This window comes from Pteropus vampyrus, unplaced genomic scaffold (genome assembly GCF_000151845.1).
Source record: "Pteropus vampyrus isolate Shadow unplaced genomic scaffold, Pvam_2.0 Scaffold13, whole genome shotgun sequence".
NCBI classification, from domain to species: Eukaryota; Metazoa; Chordata; class Mammalia; order Chiroptera; family Pteropodidae; genus Pteropus; species Pteropus vampyrus.
In genome coordinates, this window is record NW_011888794.1 from 7098876 (window position 1) to 7111527 (window position 12652).

At 36.4% G+C, this 12652-nt stretch overlaps 1 protein-coding gene and 1 pseudogene across 3 annotated transcripts in view; one reads left to right on the forward strand and one right to left on the reverse strand.

The window, feature by feature from the left end:
• TDRD3 (tudor domain containing 3) overlaps positions 1 to 12652 on the reverse strand; it is a 147347-nt gene that overhangs the window by 133570 nt on the left and 1125 nt on the right. The window lies entirely within an intron of this gene.
• Positions 9973 to 10088, forward strand: LOC111733343 (annotated as a pseudogene).

A 12652-nucleotide genomic window follows, 5' to 3' on the forward strand; every position in this document is an offset into this window, starting at 1 on the left:
TGAAGGATTTCTATCTGCCCTAGGACATAATGGAAAAGTTCTATTAAAATCAGCAGACCATTTCAAAAACACCTGACAATTCTGTATTTCATAGAAAGCCCCATTGTAAGTACCAGCACATTCCGATCAAATATTTAGGATTTACTAATCTGCGAGGCAGCTTCATTCATACCAATCATTATGAGTAAGCATAAGAAAAAGGATTGTTTTAGAGAGTTATTTTTGACAAACATTGGATAAGCAGTTTGTACTACTTGTTCCAACCTCAGTGTTTTCTAAGTAATAATGAACTAATCTATTTCACTAATTACTTAGGGCAGAAATCAGCAAACTTTTTCTGTAAAGGGCCACATAGTAAAAATAGTAGGTTTTTCCAGCCATAGGATCTCTGTCACAGCTACTAAACTCTGCCCCATAACACAAAAGCATGGTCTGGATGCGTTCCAATAAAACTTTATTTACAAAACAAAGAAGTGGGCCAGATTTAGACTAAGGACCTCTGTAGTTTCCAACCCCTTACTTAAGGTAAGGCTATATAATCTTTCTTTCTTCACAATCTAGACTCAAAAGATATCTTTCTCAAAAATGTACTTAATCTTAAAAAAATTTATATTGTCCCATAAATTTACATAATACATAACTGGCTTTAAACATTTAATTTTTGAGGAGGACTTCCCATTATTCCCAAGTGAAATCCTTATTTACGAAAAAACTTAATAATGATGCAACAGTTGAACAGGAATGTGAAATTACCTGCCTTCCGCTTCTGAGACCTACTAAATTCACATCCATAATAAGGGACTGAACAGTGACAATTTCTTCCCTCAAATGTCTTTCTATTCTGCATAAGTGAAATAATTAAATAATATGAAATATTCTATCTGTACCATTTTATCTTTAAGACACTAGTAAAATTACCAAATGGTAAGATATACTTTATTACAAGATTCAAAATCCATATGATGCAAAGATTTTGTCTTTATCAAAGTAAGCCTTTTAGAGACTATATAAGCTATTCCAAAATAGAGTAAAGGACATCAACTTTTTCACAAATTGACATCAGAAATCTACATATTTTCAAATCACATGAATTTATTTACTGACCATAAATCATGAAAGTCCAGGTTTAACACACAATAGGAAGAACTGCAAACATTTACTGGGTGCTCAGCATATGACAGTGTTCGAAGCACTTTGTGTGTATTGACTCATTCATCCTCATTATTATAATATGGGTTGGGCGTTACAATTGGCATTTAACAGATGAGCAAACTGAGGCAGCAAGTAGTTAATTGATGTGCTCAAGGCTACAGCAAAGCAGTGGCAGAACCAGGAGTGAGCCTAGCTCAAGGGAGCTGGACTTCAGAGCCCTTGCTCTTAACCATCAACCACACTGCTTCTCAAGAGGTAGGTATAAATCTAATTGAAGATCAAGATTATACAATGGTGTTTTCACAACTATTTTCTTTTTCTCAGTAATCCCTCATGGTAACCCAGTTTTGGGATAAAATTCAAATTAATTAATTCGAATTAACTAATAATTCTAATAAAAAATTTCAACTATTCAAAATCACATCATATATTAATATCAGTTTCAAACACAAATCGATTCAAGTTTGCAAGTCTGCTCTTTGGCAATGCTTTCACAAAGCCTTCCTGCATACCTATTAGTTCATATATAGAGTACTTAGGCAAAAAAAAAAAAAAAATAGTGCTCCAGGGCGACACCAGACAGACCATAACAGCAACAAGCACGTTGACTATAACAAAACATTCACACATTAGCCTGGTTTTCCACTTTGAAAGTACATGTCTTAAATATATAGAAATCCATAATCATGCATTTTTAAAATACACTTTTGCTTAAAGCATTAAAGCATTACCAATAACTATAAACAATTCAATTTACACATGAAAATTATTGCGATAAGGTAAAACTTTTTATAAGACCACCAACAGTCGAATTCAGTTTTATTTTCCATAAAAACATGCTGAGGCAGGAATGAGCAAACCATGTCAAGCAGTGTTAGCCAATAGAATTACGGCACAAATAAGTGTTGTGACACCAACTGTAAACTAGCACTGATACACAGTAGCTCATAACTAAAAGTATGTTACAAAATTCATAACCGACATGACCATTCTTTGATGTGCCATACTAGGTATCACCAATATGATCTGCAATCCTCTTTTATAGGCAAATACAATAAATTCACACATACTACTTATTATAGATAACGAATATATAAGGAAAGAGGGCTTTGTATGCTGAAAAGTCCTTTCCAGACATAAGATGATCACTAAAAATATAATTTTTAAAGTAGAAGAATATTAACAGGTACAGTATATCAAAAAGTATAAAAGACTAAAAAAAAAAAAAAAATAGTGCCTCATTCATTCATACCGATTCATGCACCTTTACCATAAGTTGAACAGTATCACTGAGTGAAAAATTTTAAATGTGTCCAGGTAGAACACAGCTACTTCAAGTGTGGTCTACGGATCACTGCCAGTCCTCAAACTTTGTCACTACTCCATGATGGGATAAGTACGGAAACTGAGATAAGCATTTAGAAACTTTTAGAGCAATCTGACATTGCTGCAAAGTTTTACGGTTTAGAAAAGTCTTCATTTGTGATACACTAGAAATTAAAAAACAGACGGTCCGAGAATCGCTGACTACACTACATTTCTCAGTATCCCTTTCAGGTGGACGTGAGACTAAGTTCTTGGAAACCAAAGATGTGACTGTGCCCCCTTCACCTTCCCTCTCCAGGAACCCACTCTACGGCTCTCCGCGGTCACTCCCTTTCCTACTGGCCGAAACCCAGATGTGGCAGCTACTCTGGTATGACCATGAAGACAATGACAATGCCCTAGAATAGTGGTCCTCAAACTTTAACCTGCAAAAAGAATCAGTGAGGGACTCTTGTTAAAATGCAGATGCTGACTTAGCAGGTCTGTGGTGGAGACTGAGAGTCTCGGTTACTAACAAGCTACCAGGCAATGTGAATGCTGCTTATCTGAGGACCACAGGTGGAGAAGCAGGGGTTAGGGGACAACAAAACAGTAAGGTGGAAGGAACTGGGGTCCCTAAATGACAGCACAAAGCAGAATTTGTCCACCACTCTAGATTGTTTGACGACAGAGAACAAAAAGCCTATGGTCTTTAATCTATGTAATGTGAGGTCTCTGTTAGGTCGGCCTCGCCTTCAAGCTAACTAATAAAAAGCAGATTTTCAAATATTAGAAGAATGTATCTTGGGCCAGTTTTTGCATTTTAATTAAAATAATATCAGAGTAAGTCCTTATTCACATAAGTATAAGCTGGTAAAAACTTCAAGGCCCCATCGACCTTTAAAGATCATCAGTATGTACACAATGACTTGTCACATATCATTTAAATATTAAGTCCCTTCTCATTATTCAGTATTGCAACACTATCTTTTTTTTCATGATGTTAAATCAAAATCTCGATTTTTTAAACTTTCAATTTGTTAAGAAACTACATCTAATTATATAAAGATGTCTTCAATTGAGAACTATCACAAAAAAGGAATGTTTTCTCTGTAACTGGTAGAAAATGTAATGAGTACAGTGACAGGTGTCTTTGTGCAGCAAAGAGCAGCCAGATATGTTTATCAACAAATAGATGTTATTGTGGGCGGTCGCTTTGCACCGACAATAATGTAAACACAGACACAGAAACGGGTACTGAAATGTCATGGTATTGGTAGAGCAATCGTGTTTTTAATATATGTATATAAAATACTTTCATTATCAATTTTTAATTATCAAAGAAACACCTACTTAAGATATGCTTATAAAGTTCTCTGATGAACGTGTAACTAATTAAATGAGCACGGAAAAAACCAGCAAAAACAAAGCAAATAACCACAACCAGAAAAAGCAGTCAAAAATTTATCAGCAGCAATAAAATAAGAAAAAAGTACATTCTGATGCTGTAAAACTTCAAAACGTAGCAACCGAAGAAGATTCCGTTGAGGCCTGGGTGCTAACCTTACCATATCCCTTTCTAAGAAGCACGACTGAGGAAAGAAGTCAAACTAACACAATCCAGGAGAAATATCAGTATAACTCACAATTCAGAGTGAACCAGACAGAGGGAAACGGCAGGCAGCCTGGACAAAAGACCATGGCAAACCCCTGGGAGGAGACCCCCTGCATACTGGCTCAGGCTCTCAGCTCCGGCAGAAAGGGTTGGGCAGAAAGGGTCACTAATATCTGCCACTCTAAGCACAGCTGAGGAAGGACACTGCGAAGGAGACTATGTCACATGCTTTCTGTCCTAACTGGTAACACATACTTGGTCTTTTTGGATGTTCATAATTGAAAGCTAACAAAAAAGCAACCTGTGCTTGGCAGGGTCCTCATGGAAAATCCCAGTGAACTGAAACCCTATGCCAGCTTACTAGACTGCAAAGCACCTAAATGCTACTTTTCTGCCTCATCAAACACCCTAAGAATGAACTACAATCTCATAACCTTAAAGCTTTCATAACCAGGGACTCCGAGCTAACCAGGATCTCCAAGATAACAAGCAATTCTGAAATATCAAAGAGAAAAGGGAAAATGTTTAGCATACCAAAAAATAGCAGATGTGAAAAGAAACAATTAGGACCTAAGACAAACTTATACTAATTTAACAAATTTCTGAAAGTAGTTTCTATTAACATTGCTTTGAGAGAGAACACTATAGGAGACATTGTCCCAAGCAAATAAATTTTATCAACATGTTTCAAAATTTACATCTAAATACAAATATATCCTTGTGAGTGTGTGTTGGTATTTAGTTAGAAGTAATTATTAATAGAGAAAGCTTTGTTTAATGGGTTATTTCCTACATTTCCATAGATTACATTTTTTCATAAAACTTTTAAAAATTTCACAACATTCATTTCAAAAATAAATTTCTCCTCTACAAAAAACTTGAACAAATTTCACATTCCTTGAGAATACAAAAACAGTATAATGAAGACACTGACACTAATTAAGATGACATTACATCTGTTCCCCAAGCATGTGTCTACAGTGTACCTTGTACCCTGCTAAATGCTAGGAAGACTATAAAAATATGAAAAGACTTGATCCTTGCTTTATAGGAGCTTACAAAATAATAAGGCATCAATCAAACTATTTTAACTGACCAGAAAAAAAAATATTCAATTAATAATCTGGATCCAAGATTACAATATATTTATGGCAAAAGGAAAAATTATTTCATTAACTTTATCATGATTATCAATCAATTTTGGACACTTCAACTTATATATGTTCCTGTTTCTCTCTCAAAACGAAACAAACTGAATCAATTCCAAAATCCAATGTTGACTTTATTTAGCAAGTTTCCATCAATGCTTATATTTAATGTTTCATATTAGGTGTTTTACAAAATCTACCTTTATTAATTTTCAAACTTATCAAGGTCCTGTTTAGGAATTTAGTAAAATAAAAAATGTTTTTTTCTTAACATCTAACTTAATATCCATGATGGAGTGTCTTCTAAAATGCTGCTACTGCATTTTATATTCAGAGGAGTTTTGGGGGACTTAGAGTAATTAAAAGAATGGAACTTCAGATACTTAAATTTATAAAGAATGTTTTCAAAACTGCTCTGAATCTTTAATATCAGCAAGTCAACAAACTAATACTGACCTAATCAAATAATTTTGTCACAGAAGTCTTAGAAATATGCCCACTTTCTTTTTTTGAGAAAAATCGATGATTTTCATAATGCATTCCAATGCTTTTCCCCTCTCTGGCAGCTCTTTAAAGACTAACTCTCCATTAAAAATGCTGAAATTTCTCAGTGCTTGAATCTAGTCTCTTCTTACTCAAAGCTTGGTCTTTAGATCATACAGCAGTGCTGTCTAACAGAAATATAATGCAAGCTACATTTGTAATTTAAAGTTTTCTAGTAGCCATATTTTAAAAGAGAAACAGGTGAAATTAATTCAATGATGTATTTAATAAAACATATTGAAAACATTTCAATAAGTAAAGATATAAAATTAATGAGAGATACTTCCATTTCCTTTTTGTACTAAGTCTTCCAAACTCAGTGTGTATTCTACATTTACAGCACATCTCATTTTGCTCTAGGCACATGTCAAGGGTTCAGTAGCCACATGTGGCTGATGTCTACCGAACTGGACAGTGTGGCCTTAGCTGATCTCATCCACCTGCTGCTTCAATCATCAGCAATGCCCAAACGACTCCGAATGTATATCTCTAATCCAGTCTTCTCTTCTGAGTGCAAGATTAGTATTTCCTAATGACTCACTGGAATCTTACTTTACATGACTACAAGGCATCTCACACTCAAATTCATGATCTGACCCTCGGAAATGTGGCCCTCTTCTAAGAGTCCCTTTATAATCAAAGCAGGTACACAAGCCAAAAACCTAGGAACCAACCGCTTGACACTTCCTTCTCTCACTCTCATATCCAATCCATCAAAAAGCTCTGCCCATTTTACCTAAGTATCTCAACTCAGTCTATTGCTCTCCATAGCAACCATCGCCACCATTCCATCCATCCACTCCTCCCAGCGCCAATCCATTTTCTTCAATGCAAGGACACTTCAAAACATAACTATGTCAGCCCTACTTCAACCCGCCCATCCTGATAAAATTCAACTGATTTCTACTGCCTCCACAATAAAAACAAAAGTCACTGTGCTCGTCATGGCCTGAGCTACACAATCTAGCACCTGAGTATCTCCCAGCCCCATCTCCCTACGCTGCCTTTCCATCTTGGCCTCCTCCCATCCTGGCCCTTCCGATGTCTGTACCCACCACCCTCTCTACTGTTATAGCCTTTCATATTCTGCTTTCCCCTTACTTAGGTTATTTAATTCCCACTCAGACTCCAGATCTCAGGGAAGCATTATCTTACCACCACGAAGACACCAAAATTCCCTTTTTACAAGCTCTTATGGAAAAATGTCCCTTCTCCTCTCTCGTATATTTTACAGATGCAATGGGTTTGGACATGTAGCTAATGGCTTTCTCCCCATAAGATTACATCTGATTGTACAAAAGAAAGTACCTGCCATAACCAGATGTTCAAGAATTATTTGTTGAATGAGTGCATCAATGAATCTGCCTTGTGTTTTTCCTAGACAAAGACCAGACACCATATTATGAGATGGCATATACAACATACTCTGCTTAAACACCATCAATTCTGGAAAAATTTCCAGACTTCCCAAGTCTGAGTTAACTGCTACAACACCACCCTGCAAGTAAAATACCACTATACGACAGGTTCAAATCCTGCCTGTCTTGTACATGATCCCAACAACACAGTGCCTTGTGTATAACAGGCATATATACTTACTATGTGTATTTCGGTACAGACATTATGGTATAGGGTTACATATTTCTCTGCATCACGACTGACTACTGTTAAGAAGACTGTCGTACCTTCAGTGACACTAAAGTGCCTGCCACAACAAGAGGTTTTGTTGGGTAGCTATGACATACCCAACAAGATGAAGGATGAGAGCAGCTATTCGTCTCTACTTTAGAGGCTGTAAAACTGTAATATGTGTGAGGAGCACTCACATGTGCACACACTCACACCCATCTAGTGGGTGTTACAGAGTTACAATATCAAGGCACATCTACGCCCTGCCCAGCCCTGCAGGGTAATGCAGCGTTTCCTCATTCCCTACATCACCAATGTGCTTCTTTTCCATGATCAGTACCTCTGATTTGACACTCTTCATACTTTACATTATCACTGCATATTTCTTACCTCTTCTTCTCTGCTTTTGTCACTCTATGACTTCACAAATGCTTCTCAATTTCTACATGAAAATTTTGTATTGCTGGAAATGCATTCTGCTCCTTCTAAAAATTATCTGGAGGTAAAGTGTTCTTTACCTACTTCCAAATCCTATATTTTTCAAAAAGTCAGAATTTCCAGAGACTGTAACATAAGTCGAAATGCCAATATTCTACTGTCAAAAGAAAACAAAGGCCAAAAAAGTAGAGTAGTTATATTTTTATGATTCTTCAAATGTTACCATGCAATTTTTACTTGATTTAGCAAATGCTGCTGTGAGAGGAGAAAATTATTTTCAACTTGCTGAGGTAGCAACTTTCTTTTTATACCCCCTTTATGCTTGAGGCAGTCAAGTCTACAGGCAGTTGAAACCAGATTTATAGGTTATTCACTAAAAAAAAAATTACTGCAAAACACACCTTAAAATCTGAAAACTTGCACAGTTTAAGAGAACAGCCAGTCATTTTTAGCATTTTACAATATCAATAGAAGCAGCCAGGCAATATGTATTTTGAGACAAAAAGTCAAGAAGGCTTATCTTTGAACATTATAATTTCACAAACAATATAAACTAAAGAGATAGTTACAAATGCTTATTAAAGAAACTGGAACTATTTCAAAATAGAAGGCTGTCTCCAAGGAGTTCCCCTAAAAATCAAGTATAAAGCCATCAGTTTCTTCCAGTGTTCTTCAGCATGATCTATTACTATTTCATCTAAAAAGTATTTTAACCATTCTAATCTTTTCCAAAAGAGTGTACCAAGGGTACATTTACATCAAAGTGGTACTGATAAAGTATTTTATAATTCTAGTAGTTAATATATAACCTTATAAAGAACTACCAATATTCTTTATGAATATATCTATGCTTAGGAGTTAAATGGAGATGAAATGAGGAAGCAAACCTCAACACCCTTTGCATAAACTCTTACTGTATGACTGCTATGAACAGTGTATTATGTGAAGGCATAGTTGTTATATTAATGATGCTGCAAAGGTTGTTTCTTATTTGAAGATTGAGATCATTCACTAGAAATCTCCTGGGGGAACAGGTGTGTGTGTCTCTCTGTGTCTCTCTCTCTGTGTCTCTCTCTCTCTCTCTCTCTCAGAAAACTGAAACAAAACAAACAAAAAAGGTACAGGGGTGGGATGCAGAACAGGAATCTTATTTTTCTGGTCTTGGTCATTAATGTGTTTGGGAGGAAGCATCTAGGTGATGGGATGTAAAAAGTAGCTCTCCATCTGTGGACAGGTCAAAAGCCAGGGATTAGAAATTCCAGCAAAATGCCTTGAAGTTGTTCCACCTCTTCAGGCGAGCTATCGCAAGGCAAAGTGAAGAATAATAGGGTAGGCCCCTCAAGACAAGAGAGCAATAATCACTTTATAATTCATACTACCACGGTGCTTTTTATTTTCTCTTTTTAACTCATGGTTGTTCTCCTCTAGGAGTAAATTTTGGGAACAGTCATTTTTAGATGTTTAAAGGTGAAACAAAGGGAATGAAGTTTGGTATACACTTGGGCCAGAGGATATCATTATAATGCAGCACTAGTCAAAGAGAGACCACTTCAAAAGAGGTGAAATTCAAAGGGGACAAGAAGGAGACCTCTGCGTCCATCCTGTTTTCCCTCCAGCCCCACTCACTCTACCAAAAACAGAAACAAAAACCTCTGTGTACAACCTTGGATGTTAGCAACCTGGGGTTTCCAAGAAAATATGTTCTTTCAGAATAAAATGAAAACGCACTATTTCTAAGGCTGCCTTATGGTGTCTTCAACTCAAAACTGCTAGATAAGGCAAAGATACACAATATAGTGCTTTACCTTTGCACATATTCTTAGACTTAAAAAAGACAGAATCAACCAGATTTTCAGAGAAGCGTAAACAGCAATTAGGTGAGCCACTAAAAAGTAAAGGTCTCCCTGATTCCAATACCATCACACCACAAAATAAGCATCTCATCTTTCCCAAATAAAAAAGCGAATTTACAAATTACAAAATGCTTTAATTCAATTTTCAATTTCAAAATATGTTGTTTTTGATCAATAATTTAAATTAGAAGTGGTCTGGAAGTGGTTCCATAGTGTAGCAGTTAGCATGTTTGCTTTACACGCAGAAGGCCCTGGGTTCGCATCCCAGTGGAGCCATGGTCCATGCATGGTCTATGGCTATGCCACCCTGAACAAGCCCAATGTCTGATCTCGGAAGCTAAGCAGGGTTGGACCTGGTTAGTACTTGCATGGGAGACCACCTAGGAAGACCAGGTGCTGTAGGCCTAAATAATAATAAATTGAAAAAAAAAAAAAAAAAAAAAAGAAGTGGTCACCACAGCTTGGTGAAAATGAGTACTGAATTTTTACTCCAGTATTTGCATTCTATTTTCGATTTTGCCACTTATAACAGCAAATTGTTGATACTCTCTGTGCTTCAGTTTCCTCATCTGTACACTGAGAAAGTTAAAGCTATACTATCGTTAACTCTATGGAAAATGTCTTTTCAAAAACAGGAACACAGCTGATTATGGTCTCTTAATATCTTTTGTTAAACAAACAAACAAACAAACAAATGGAGTCACTGTGGTAAGCCCCACCACGACTTACTACCTAAGCTGACTGCAGTTTCAGCCTCTCCCTCCTCAGAGCACCTATCAATTTCCTAGATGGGATGCTGCCCAATCATAAATCGTTCAATAAAACCAATTAGATCTTTAAATTTACTTGGTTGAATTTTTGTCCTTTAAAAATTTCTATTTTTAAAACGTTTCAAAAGATGACACTTCTAAAAATTCAAAAAATTCAAAAGCTTAGTAGAAATACACAATTCCCCCTTAAGAGAAAGCTCCAAAGAGAAAACACGAAAAAGGCAAAGAGTGAAATAAATCTGTTATCTAGACAAAGCTAGAGTCAAGTCTGCTCAGTGAAGTTATTCCATGCATATAATTAAGTCCTACAAAGAACCAATGTACCACTTAGTGCATTATTTAAACCTAACCACTACACTGTAGAAGTGCCTGAAACTTTTAAGTTCAAATCAGCAAAAGCTAATGCTTTCTGTGCTGCTGGCCACCAAGGAATTAAATAAACACACCTCCCCCTAAAATATACATATATATACACATATGTACATACATATTTTTTAATCTGCCAAGGTGGCTACTGTTGGAGTTGTATTTTAAAATATTGATTTTGTGAAGGTTCTAATAAAGACTTAAGAAAAAATTCAGTCAAAAATAAACTGGGATAATAAATCATTGTATAAAGATCATCTGTACCCTCTAAATATCTTCAGAAACATAAGCTTTCATACTAAATATTTCTTAAACTACAATTTTAGGTGAAGTTCATAGACCAGATTTAATAATAGTTTAGGTGCTTTAGCATCTTGCAAGTAATTAAGTGAATAGACAGAGTACAAAGAAAAATCGTTTCATCAGTGACAATAAAAGAGAATTCTAAGAGTTAGGAGAAACTCGGGATGTGGAATGAGGTGGAATGAGGTGGAATGAGTTGAAATGAGTTGGTCAAAGGTGCTCTATGGTCAGAAATTCTCCTTCCAGTGCTCTTCTCTGCCTAACCTTTGAGATTCTGTATTTTAACGTAGTACGTCTCTCTTAAACGTAAGATCTACTACAATACAGGCCACCTGAAAGCCTAGAAGAGCCTCTTGCCTTCTTAGGCACAAGCCCAGTCTGTTCAAGACCCATCAAGAATTACATGACACTCTCCAACTTTGAGAAAGATAGTCTTATCAGCTCCACAGATTACTCCTGCCTTTATGAATCAAAGTCAAACAAAAGTAACACAGTGTGGTGGAAGAAATACATAAACAGATAATTTGCAATATGAAGTGGCCCATGTTACAACATAACATTCCTGGGGATTTGTAACAAAATAACAAAGAAGAGAGGAATTCTACCTAAGCCTGGTTAGAGACCCTGGTTGGGGAATCCTGATTGACAGGGGCAACCTAAGGTCAATTGTATCAGACTTTATTAAAAATCTACAACAATGTAGTAAGATGCAGTTCTCCCCCATCAAGGAACTTAGAGTTCAAAGAACAATTTAGTATGTGTTGCGAACCAAAATAATGAGACTAGCCTTTCTAAAAAAGCTGGGGTCATGTTGGAAAGCAGTAAAAGACTACATTTGTAATGAAATCATAAAACTAGTCTGAATAACTAAGGTTCAGTCTAATGAAGAATGAGGAACAATTCAAATTGAAGAGTGACCCAAGGTTATTCAAGACAACCTTGTGAGCTAAAGAATGAAGGCAGACATTCCAGTTAAAGGTACAAAACAAATCCGAATAAGGTGACTTCTAAACTCTACAGTTTGTTATGCTAATGGTGTTCTACACAAAAACTGTAAGAATAACACAAAATAGTTAAAAGCACCAGATTTAGAAACGGCCCTCTTTCCATCACTTTCTGGCTATGTCATTTTTGGAAAGTTACATAACAGTTCTGTGCCTCAAACTCCACCTGTACAGGTGCCTGTACAGCCAGGAGCAGCTTCTTCGCAACACAGGTGTTATTATATCACTCTAATCCAAACCTTTATTTACAGCATCAAATCCACATGTTTTAGGCACTTGTAGAGCCTCCGCATTCTGGCCCCAACCGTTCTGGTCTTAATCCTCATGGGACACCCTCCCACTTCCACGAAGCATATAGATCTAGTGTCAGTTCTGCAAACCAATAAGCACTTTCCTACTTCTGTGCCCTGGCTCCAGCGGCTACGTGTATAGAAAGTCTTCTCTCCATCTTTTTTAAAGTGCCCTTCCCTAGGAAATGAAGTCTCCCTCCGCTCCTATTCCATAGCACACCTGCCTGCTCCTAGGT